Genomic DNA, 8,919 nt, shown 5'->3' with positions numbered 1-8,919 from the left:
TAATTAATAAATGTAAATCGACGCTCTTAGGCGAGATCGGAATTGCGCGCAATAAATTGGCGCGTGTCAATAAATTCGAAAGAAATTTGGAAACAGACTCTCCCGAGATTAAAAAAAAAAAAAAAGAAAACTACTGAGAGAGTAACACGTGACGCAATCACTTTCACCGGTGATAAATAAATCTCATTGTCGGAAACATGTATGTCATCGCGAATTCTTTTCATAAATTAGCACCTCAATTCCATCGACGTAAAACTCGAACGCGATCCACCGATGATGATTTTCAGTGGCGGAGTAATTAATCAAATTGTACGCGACACTGCGATTAAATGGAAGAGGACAATCACATTCCGTCGTTAATTAATTACTACGTACGGGAGATTGCGAACTGCGCATTCGATTGATTCATGAAACACACGCCACGTGTGTTGACATTCGAATCGAGCTAACTCTCTCACTGATTGGTCAGTCTTTGAATAAAAACAAGTTCATATTCAATGCAAATTCATTTGGAACTAGGCAAAATTAATTGTTCACAATTTTCAGGCTTCAGTACCAGTCTTAATCTTCGATCATGCTGGAATATGAGACACCCTGTATAAAACGTAATTTAAACTGCATTTTTAAAACTACTTTGTATAAAAATCCTGAGCCCAGTCCTAAAATCAGAAGCCTCTTATTAATTTCGTGAGGATTTACAAATTGGTCGCCTAGGCACGGTAATCGTGAATCACTTGCGATCAGTCATAGTGACACAAATCACTTTCTCTGAGTGCTTAACGTCCAATAGAATAATATTTCACGCCGCATATTCCCTTGATAATCCCCGACGAAATGTAATTTGCATCGGCCGACTGGTTTCACGCCTGTATACCTACAGCTGAGCCACCGCTGCGAGCGTTCGACTTTCGCGGCCGGAATAGAGGAAAGAGATGATGATACTCCAAGCTCATCCTCGTCTGTAGCTCCTTACACACGTGCAAACCTGTTGACACTTAACGATTCCTAAGCTTGTGTGAGTCGTAGGACTCCTGTCGCAAGTTTAGGCAATGGGACATTTTAAACAAAAAGCTTATATGAAGAGTCGTATGAGAATTGAGGTTTATAAAATTGTTCGACTTGCTTTTCCAAGTTGCAAGTAGGTTTTAATATCGTTGCCGTTGATGAAGACTCATGGTAATCGATAAAAACGAGGGGGGCCTGAAGTTGAGCCCTCAGCGTCAGAGAGTCACCCTTCGCTAGTCGTTTTAAAGAATCTAGGAGGTCATAAAAGACATGACTCAATTAATAGCACTTCTATTCTTCTAAAAAATGGTTTCTACAAAGTATTGTATAATTTTTTATACTCTAACATATTTTTGTGACAATTTTTGTAGGTCTACTCGACTTATCCTGGTGTCCTGCGATCCTTAGCTTATTCTTTATTGCGCAGTAAAAGGGTTCGTGACGTCAGTGTTTATTTTAGGTATACGGTGGTGTGCGATGACCGGTTTGATATCGAGGAACCGAATCGCGACCCGTTTGGGAAGGTTAAGGCCCGGATGAGGCCCCAAGTGGGCGGGAACCGGTTCGGTGAAATCTCCCGATCGATACGTACTGCAAATCTGTTAAATACTTTACGAGATGCGATTGAAACTTCGTTTCCCGATCCTCGATACGGCATCTGGGGATACTGCCTGTTGCGCAACGGTATTATGCACCCAACCGGGGAAACTAGTTCAGTTCAGTGGGCGAATAAGATTATCCAGGAATAGCACATAATGTGTGCCAACAGGGTTGTACAACCTCTCAGCTACAAGAAGAGCTGTTTTCGTCAGAGATTAAAATATAGCATCAATGATATCGTAGAATAATATTAATTGAGATATTTAAATAAGTCATTCATGTGGCTTTATTGGGAATTATTTCTTAACAGATTAAATTAGAAAGAAATTGCATGGGACTTCTCTTGTATCTAACAACTTATTCATGAGCTGCTAGATAGAACCATAGAAAAATAACGTGTAACCGATGTCAACAATCCTTCAGGATGCGTCACGACCGGTTGAGGACGGTACATGTAAGGTCGGATGAGCCACCGATTGATCAATCAATGATCGATCAACATTGATTGCTCCTCTTTCGATTCTTCCACGAATGGGTCCCAGTTTCTTGGTAAACGTATAATCACCGGTGTTTCAAAGCCTCTTCTTTTGGCTGTGAATCTGCCACCAGGCCAGAGGTTCTTCACTCTCATATAATCTCTAAATATATTTAAAAGTCATTTGGCAGTGGAAAATAGAAATAAGGAAGTAGATGAAGTTGGAATTCTTTGAAAAACATAGTAAATGAATTAATTGTTCAGGTTTTTATATCAGATTTCTTGTGAAATCGTTGAGCTCAGGTGAAGAACCGCTGTGAGAACGACCTGTGCCCTCGAAGTTGTTTGCAAGACATCTCCACTTTCGTTTGACAGACGTTCATTTGCCATTGGTATGACAAATACTGTTTCCAAGACCAAGTTTCGTAATCCATCCTTTCCCAGATTGCGACCCATTCCAATAATTAAGTAAAGTCATACGTAATAAGTAAGTCCCAAAATCATGTTAATTCCCATTTTTACAAGGAAGGCCCTTCGTACCCACGATTATTCTGCCTTTCCTAATTTACAAGTAGCCTTGAATTTTCAGATGTACTTGAGAACTGCCTTAAGGACTGGCTATAATCTGAAGTAACGACAAGAACTACAAACTTTGACTAACAGTAGGAAATTAACGTTGGATGTTTTTCGAGATTACACAGAAAATATTCAAGATTAGTCAAAGTATTGGTCAACGTCTATTACATGGCCGATCGACTTTACATAAAATTTCAATTAATCGATCGGAAGACACGGAGTAAATTTCATGCATTTCTCGTTAATTCGCTCGGGAAAAGAATGTCCCGTGTCTGCCTACGGACGAGGGGAGGAACGGACTCGGCGAACGGGACCTCCCGACATGTTAAAGCCATCGAGTTTCAATATAAATCACTGCAAATCGCGCGTCGGCGTTCTTGTTCCACTAAAATACGACTCGGTGTAATTTCGCCGATCTAATCCCGTGGATCGCGTCCTTTTATCGAGGGTGAACGTCCGCCAGACGAGATTATATCTGCACCGTTATTTTTATCTCCTTCCGAGAATCGAACTTTTCGAGAATTTTGCCCAAATTGTTTTTTTCCCTGTCTCCTCCGTCGTACCGTTAAGTCATTTGCAATCTTATTTTAATTTACTGCGACTTTAATCATCTGAATTTAATTATTAACTCTTTTTTTATATTCAATAAAATTCTCCAGATTGTTCTATGTTTTTTTTTATACTTAAGTGACTGTTTTATTCTTATGTATGTATTTTTATTTTATGTACAATGGAGGATAATTTCCACATTTAATTTATTAATCAATATTAATTACACTTGCATGTTCAAATATGTAAATAAATTAATAACTAATTCTGTACATTAGGCAAAATGGAGTCTGTGCTTAAATTATTGGCTTTTCAACTAAGTGATTATGGATTTTAAATAAGAGGTTTATGAACAACAGTTGAAAACACAATATAACATTTAATGGATGAAACATTTCTCTGGTAAATTTGCGATCTCGTGTTTGATACTTTGATACGCCAACAACGATTATTTTGGGACAAGAGGTATTTATTTTGTCGATCCATCGAATTAGCGAGATGCATCAACGACTTTGCACATTTGCTGAGTTTCAGAATCGTATCGCATCGTACTCATGTCCACTTGTTACGGAAATACCCAACAGATGTGGGCTTTATTGAATTTCCGGGACGAGTGGTCTGATCGTGTTCAATATCCAGACCGAATAACGGATTCTGTTAATTCCCTTTACGTGAATTTGCTGAACGTATGTACAGTACAATATGTGGGATGCAAACATCCTCTTGCAGTCTGTAGATTATTTAATACACTCATTCTCTTCTTAATTAAGTGGTACGGTAGTTGCAATCATACTCATTAAAGTACAGATTTTGTGTGTTTCGAAAAACAGTTGACCATTGCAGAAAATGAAAAGAATGCATGCTGTATGCAAAAAAGCATATATGTTATTGTTTTTGTAGGATAAACATCATTATTGTTGTTAATTGTATCGTTATTGAGATTATTGTTGTTATTGTTGTTGTTATAATTATTAATAGCATTGTTATTGTTGTTATTATTGTTAATTGTATCGTTCTTGAGATTATTGTTGTTATTGTTGTTGTTATTATTATTAATAGCGTGTAATTTAACTCACACACACGCTCTCTCTTTATATGATTTACGTTTTTATTACTAATACTCGTACTGTTCATATTAAATAACAATTTTTTAATTTACTACATCATCTATAAATATTAGTGCATACAAATCGACATTAACGTTTCTAATTTCGATTAATAACAGTTCCACTTATATCCTATTATGCAAATCCGTTTGAACTGTGCGGTTCGATCGGCAATTTCGTAATCTTCTAACACGTGAAATTCGGTAAGAATTCTGTAAACCAAACTTATTGTATGTATTATATTAGCATCGGATTTCGATTGGATGCGTTCAATAAATTCCGGATTAATTCCCAAGTCGAAGCACACCGATCACGCCTCCGTCATAAATCCTCTGCGAAAAAAAAAACGAACTGGTCATGCAAAATTTTGATGGCATCTACCGAAAATTCCCGCTTACGGGATTCGTCATGCGGCGAAAAGTCTGCGTCACCGCGCATTCCTCGACCAGTTCTACGCCCCCGAGGACCGGCTTTCTCGCGCGAGTACACATCCCCCCCGAACATAATTCTTCGGATTTTGTTTAAACCCACTGCTGGGGGTTAGAAAATAAGATAAATCGTTAAACACGAAACACGCCTTTTATCAGAGGCGCAACTAGAAACCGTGTAACGCGAACGAATCGAAACGAAGTTCAGTGGATTTTCGTATTCGCGAGGTGACGCACACTAGAACGGAGGGCGGACGCACACACCCAACCGCTGGTCTTGTACCGATACGCAAAATTGGCGCGACACCCGACGCTTGAAAAACGGGCTCCATAAATAAAATCTCATCCGGGTCGCGAGAGACGCAACCTCGGGACGCGCGATGAATATCAGCAGATTACGCATTCTGTCCCGGGTTAGGAATTCCTCGTCGTTCCGTCTTTATACGTATATTTAATCTTGAGAACAATACTCAATCTTGCTCATACAAATTTTGCGAACACTTAGTCACGGAGAAGAACAACGTGCAGAACATCTCTGCCATATAAATAATCTATTTTATGCTTTCATATCCGTTGCAATGTTAATAAACAATGAACAATAGCAACAATAACAAAAACAATGGCAACAATAGCAAAAACAATAGCAACAGTAACAAAAACAATAGCAACAATAACAAAAACGACAGCAACAATAACAAAAACAATGGCAACAATAACAAAAACAACAGCAACAATAACTAAAACAACAGCAACAATAACTAAAACAACAGCAACAATAACTAAAACAATAGCAACAGTAACAGAAACAATAGCAACAGTAACAAAAACAATAGCAACGATAACAAAAACAATGGCAACAATAACAAAAACAACAGCAACAATAACAAAAACAACAGCAACAATAACTAAAACAACAGCAACAGTAACAGTAACAAAAACAATGGCAACAATAACAAAAACAATAGAAACAATAACAAAAACAATGGCAACAGTAACAAAAACAATAGCAACAGTAACAAAAACAATGGCAACAATAACTAAAACAACAGCAACAATAACTAAAACAACAGCAACAATAACTAAAACAACAGCAACAGTAACAAAAACAACAGCAACAGTAACAAAAACAATAGCAACAATAACAAAAACAATAATGACAATTATGCATTTTGTATAATGACTGTAAAAGCCAGCAGCTCGACGAAAATTGTAACTTTGCCTCGACATTGTAGAATTTGGGTTGAACGCGTGCTACGCAAAAAGGAAGACAATCGTGTCCATCGAGTCTGGTGTCCGTTCTGTAACCGTGGGGTCAATAGACCGTTGCGGGCGCGCTCACACGCGTCGGCGAATCTGTATAAGTTTGTTAAAAATTCACGCACGAGGGTTCGAACGTGCGCGGCATACGTCAAAATCCAGCTAGCAGGAGCACGTTTTTAGGTATAGTGACCGTCCCGAACTAAACGGACCTACGGATTTGCGAACCGACGACTAATCACCATTCTGATAATCTGGAAATATAGTCTTCTTCATTTGCATCAGTAAAACAAGGAAGCAACTCTGTTCTATTGCCATAATCTATCTCCATTCCTGATGAAAATTCAACAAAACAGTGAAACCTACAATAAAAAATGGAATAACTTCTTCAACAATGAAGATAACTTCATATCACAATTCTCTTATCAAATTCCTGCAGTTTGGTTCAGGTTTTATGAACTCAATGAGTACGTGGAAGTGTATTAAGGCTCGTGGGTGGATCGAATATCGCAGTTGAGTCGAAGATATCCGACGGTCGTTTCGCTGACCAGTAACCCGGATTCGGGGCAGGCCAATGGGAGTAAGACTTTCGCTTCAGCCAAGCACAGTTGCTAAACGTCTTCCGGAATTCTCCGCGGTGACTCCGGATAATTAACCTTTTCCCCTAGAACCTTTAACGACCTCGATACGTGCCTTGGGACTCGTTCGCTCTCCTCGTTCCGTGAATCCAGACGTCCACTCCACTTGGGTGCCTCTAATCGCCAACTGATTCCACGTCAATTGATGTCTTCAGCAATTTTACAATTCAGAGATTTTTAAATAAAATATCATTCAATGTAAAACTAAAAATTATTGAAAAATATGGAGGCAGTGTAGAAATTGGGACACTCATTTTACAAAAACAATTACAGGTGTGCATGTTTTTCCTAAAACTGAGGAATTTGTGTTTAAAACATTTTCTTTATTTATGATGAATAATGTAGAATTTATTAGGATTATGTACGCATGGTAACGATGCAAATGAGGTAACGAATCTCGAGTAGTCCAGGTGACGATTTGAATGCGTTGAAAGTATAATGAATCCGGGAACATGGCAGGGGAATATTTAAGAGCATGTTTTCAGTCCGGCGTCAGATGTAACGCGATGTCGAGAAAGTTATTGCAAAACGCGTATGGTTGCCGAGGCGTGTAGCTCCCAGAGATTACCAGAGGAAATTTAGGCGTTGGAATAATTAAACAGGTGGGCAGCAGGAAGCATGTTCTTCGAAACAGCGAGATAAAGCAAAATGTAGTACTACTATGATCTGTGGAGTAGAGGATTAATGTACCGTTGCTGATTAGTGTAGAACATGATTGATTTCATTAGTTTATCTGAAGGACACTGAAAAATCTATTATGGCTAACAGGATGGGTTTAGTTATACAACATTATTCAATTAATTTCGTCAATTTTAGTTACAATTTAGAGGAATCATTACGAATTTATTATTGATAATGAACAATTTATGTATAATTCAGTATAAACTTTGAAATAAAATTTCTAAAACCAAATTTTTCATTTACATGAAATTCACAGTCACAAACACATCCATACTTTTATATTGATTGAAATTTTATTAAAAAATGAGGATGCAAACAGAAATGTTCTCTCATGAAAAAAAGCAATTTACTTCTGTAACACAAAAGGGTTTATTATTAAAGCGTGCACGAGTTTCGAAAATTCCCAGTATACATCTAAAAATATGCTTTCACCCCGAAACTACCCTTAAACCATTTGGACGATGAAAATTCCAGGAAATTAAATTCGATGGCACAAAGCATCTCACGTTAAAATCTAAATATGCACACGTGTCGTTGGGTACGAAACTTCATCCGGATGCTGGAAGCCGGCAAGAGTACAAAGCCCGTTGGTTTCTATGCGCTGAGAATAACAAAGAGAGAAACGCAACGAGTGGGTCTAGGGTCCCATTAAAAAATGCTACCAGATTTTTTCACCACGTGTGCAGCATTCTCTTAGTTACCGACAAATCACCACTGTTACGCGTCCTTGCTTTTGACGAAACGTTTCCATTTCGGGTGAAACTCAGTCGAGCGTTTACCGTGAAATAGTTAACGTCGACCTTGCCACGTTTCTACGAAAGCTTAATTAATTTAAACAGAGTTATCTTGATCAGGTCGGACACTCTACCCTTTAACGAACGTGTATGCTGTGAACAAATACTCGAGGTGTGCTGAAATTTCGAACCTCTCCACTACTTTACGACCCTTTTTGTCATTATCACTGATGATGCATCAAACGGACTGATTAGCAAAATGCTGGAGTTGGTAGTTTTCAACTTCGTTAGCGATTCATTCCAACGATCGTGAAGGAGATTAATTAAGGAAACGGTGGTGGGAAAATACTTGCTTAATGCGATCTCTGTTGAGTTTTAATTTTATTTAAAATTGAAGTGTAAGACAAACGCCCTAATTTCTTGTATATACAGGATGTCTGGAGAAAGCTGTAGATTCTGAACTTAAATAGAAAAAAATGTAAAAAGTTTACGCAATTAACTAAGCAATTATTCCAAAGAGCATCGACGTATTTGGCCGAATATTAAAAATAGTACTCTACTATATTTGGCCATTTTAATAAGCAAATAAACCAATCGTGATTGGTACGTTTATCTTGTTTTATCAGAATTACGAAACGACCGTAATTGTATGGTGATTCTGAATAATGATCGGGTTGGACCTTTTCGCTAAATGGGAATCGAGTCTGTCAGCTGAGACGACCACGTTGTGAGAACGTCAATGAATAATAGCCACTTTCTAACGGTCGCTCAGTTGCCCAGGTACAACTGGTAGTACGAGCAGGAAAACATTGAACTTCACTGCAGCGGCGAGTCATTAATACGTCTCGGTGTTAAGCGCTGCATTTTAAT

The sequence above is a fragment of the Ceratina calcarata genome, unplaced genomic scaffold (genome assembly GCF_001652005.2).
Source record: "Ceratina calcarata isolate Rehan_Ccalc_2016 unplaced genomic scaffold, ASM165200v1 scaffold315.2, whole genome shotgun sequence".
NCBI lineage: Eukaryota > Metazoa > Arthropoda > Insecta > Hymenoptera > Apidae > Ceratina > Ceratina calcarata.
Note: the sequence above shows the minus strand (reverse complement) of the source record.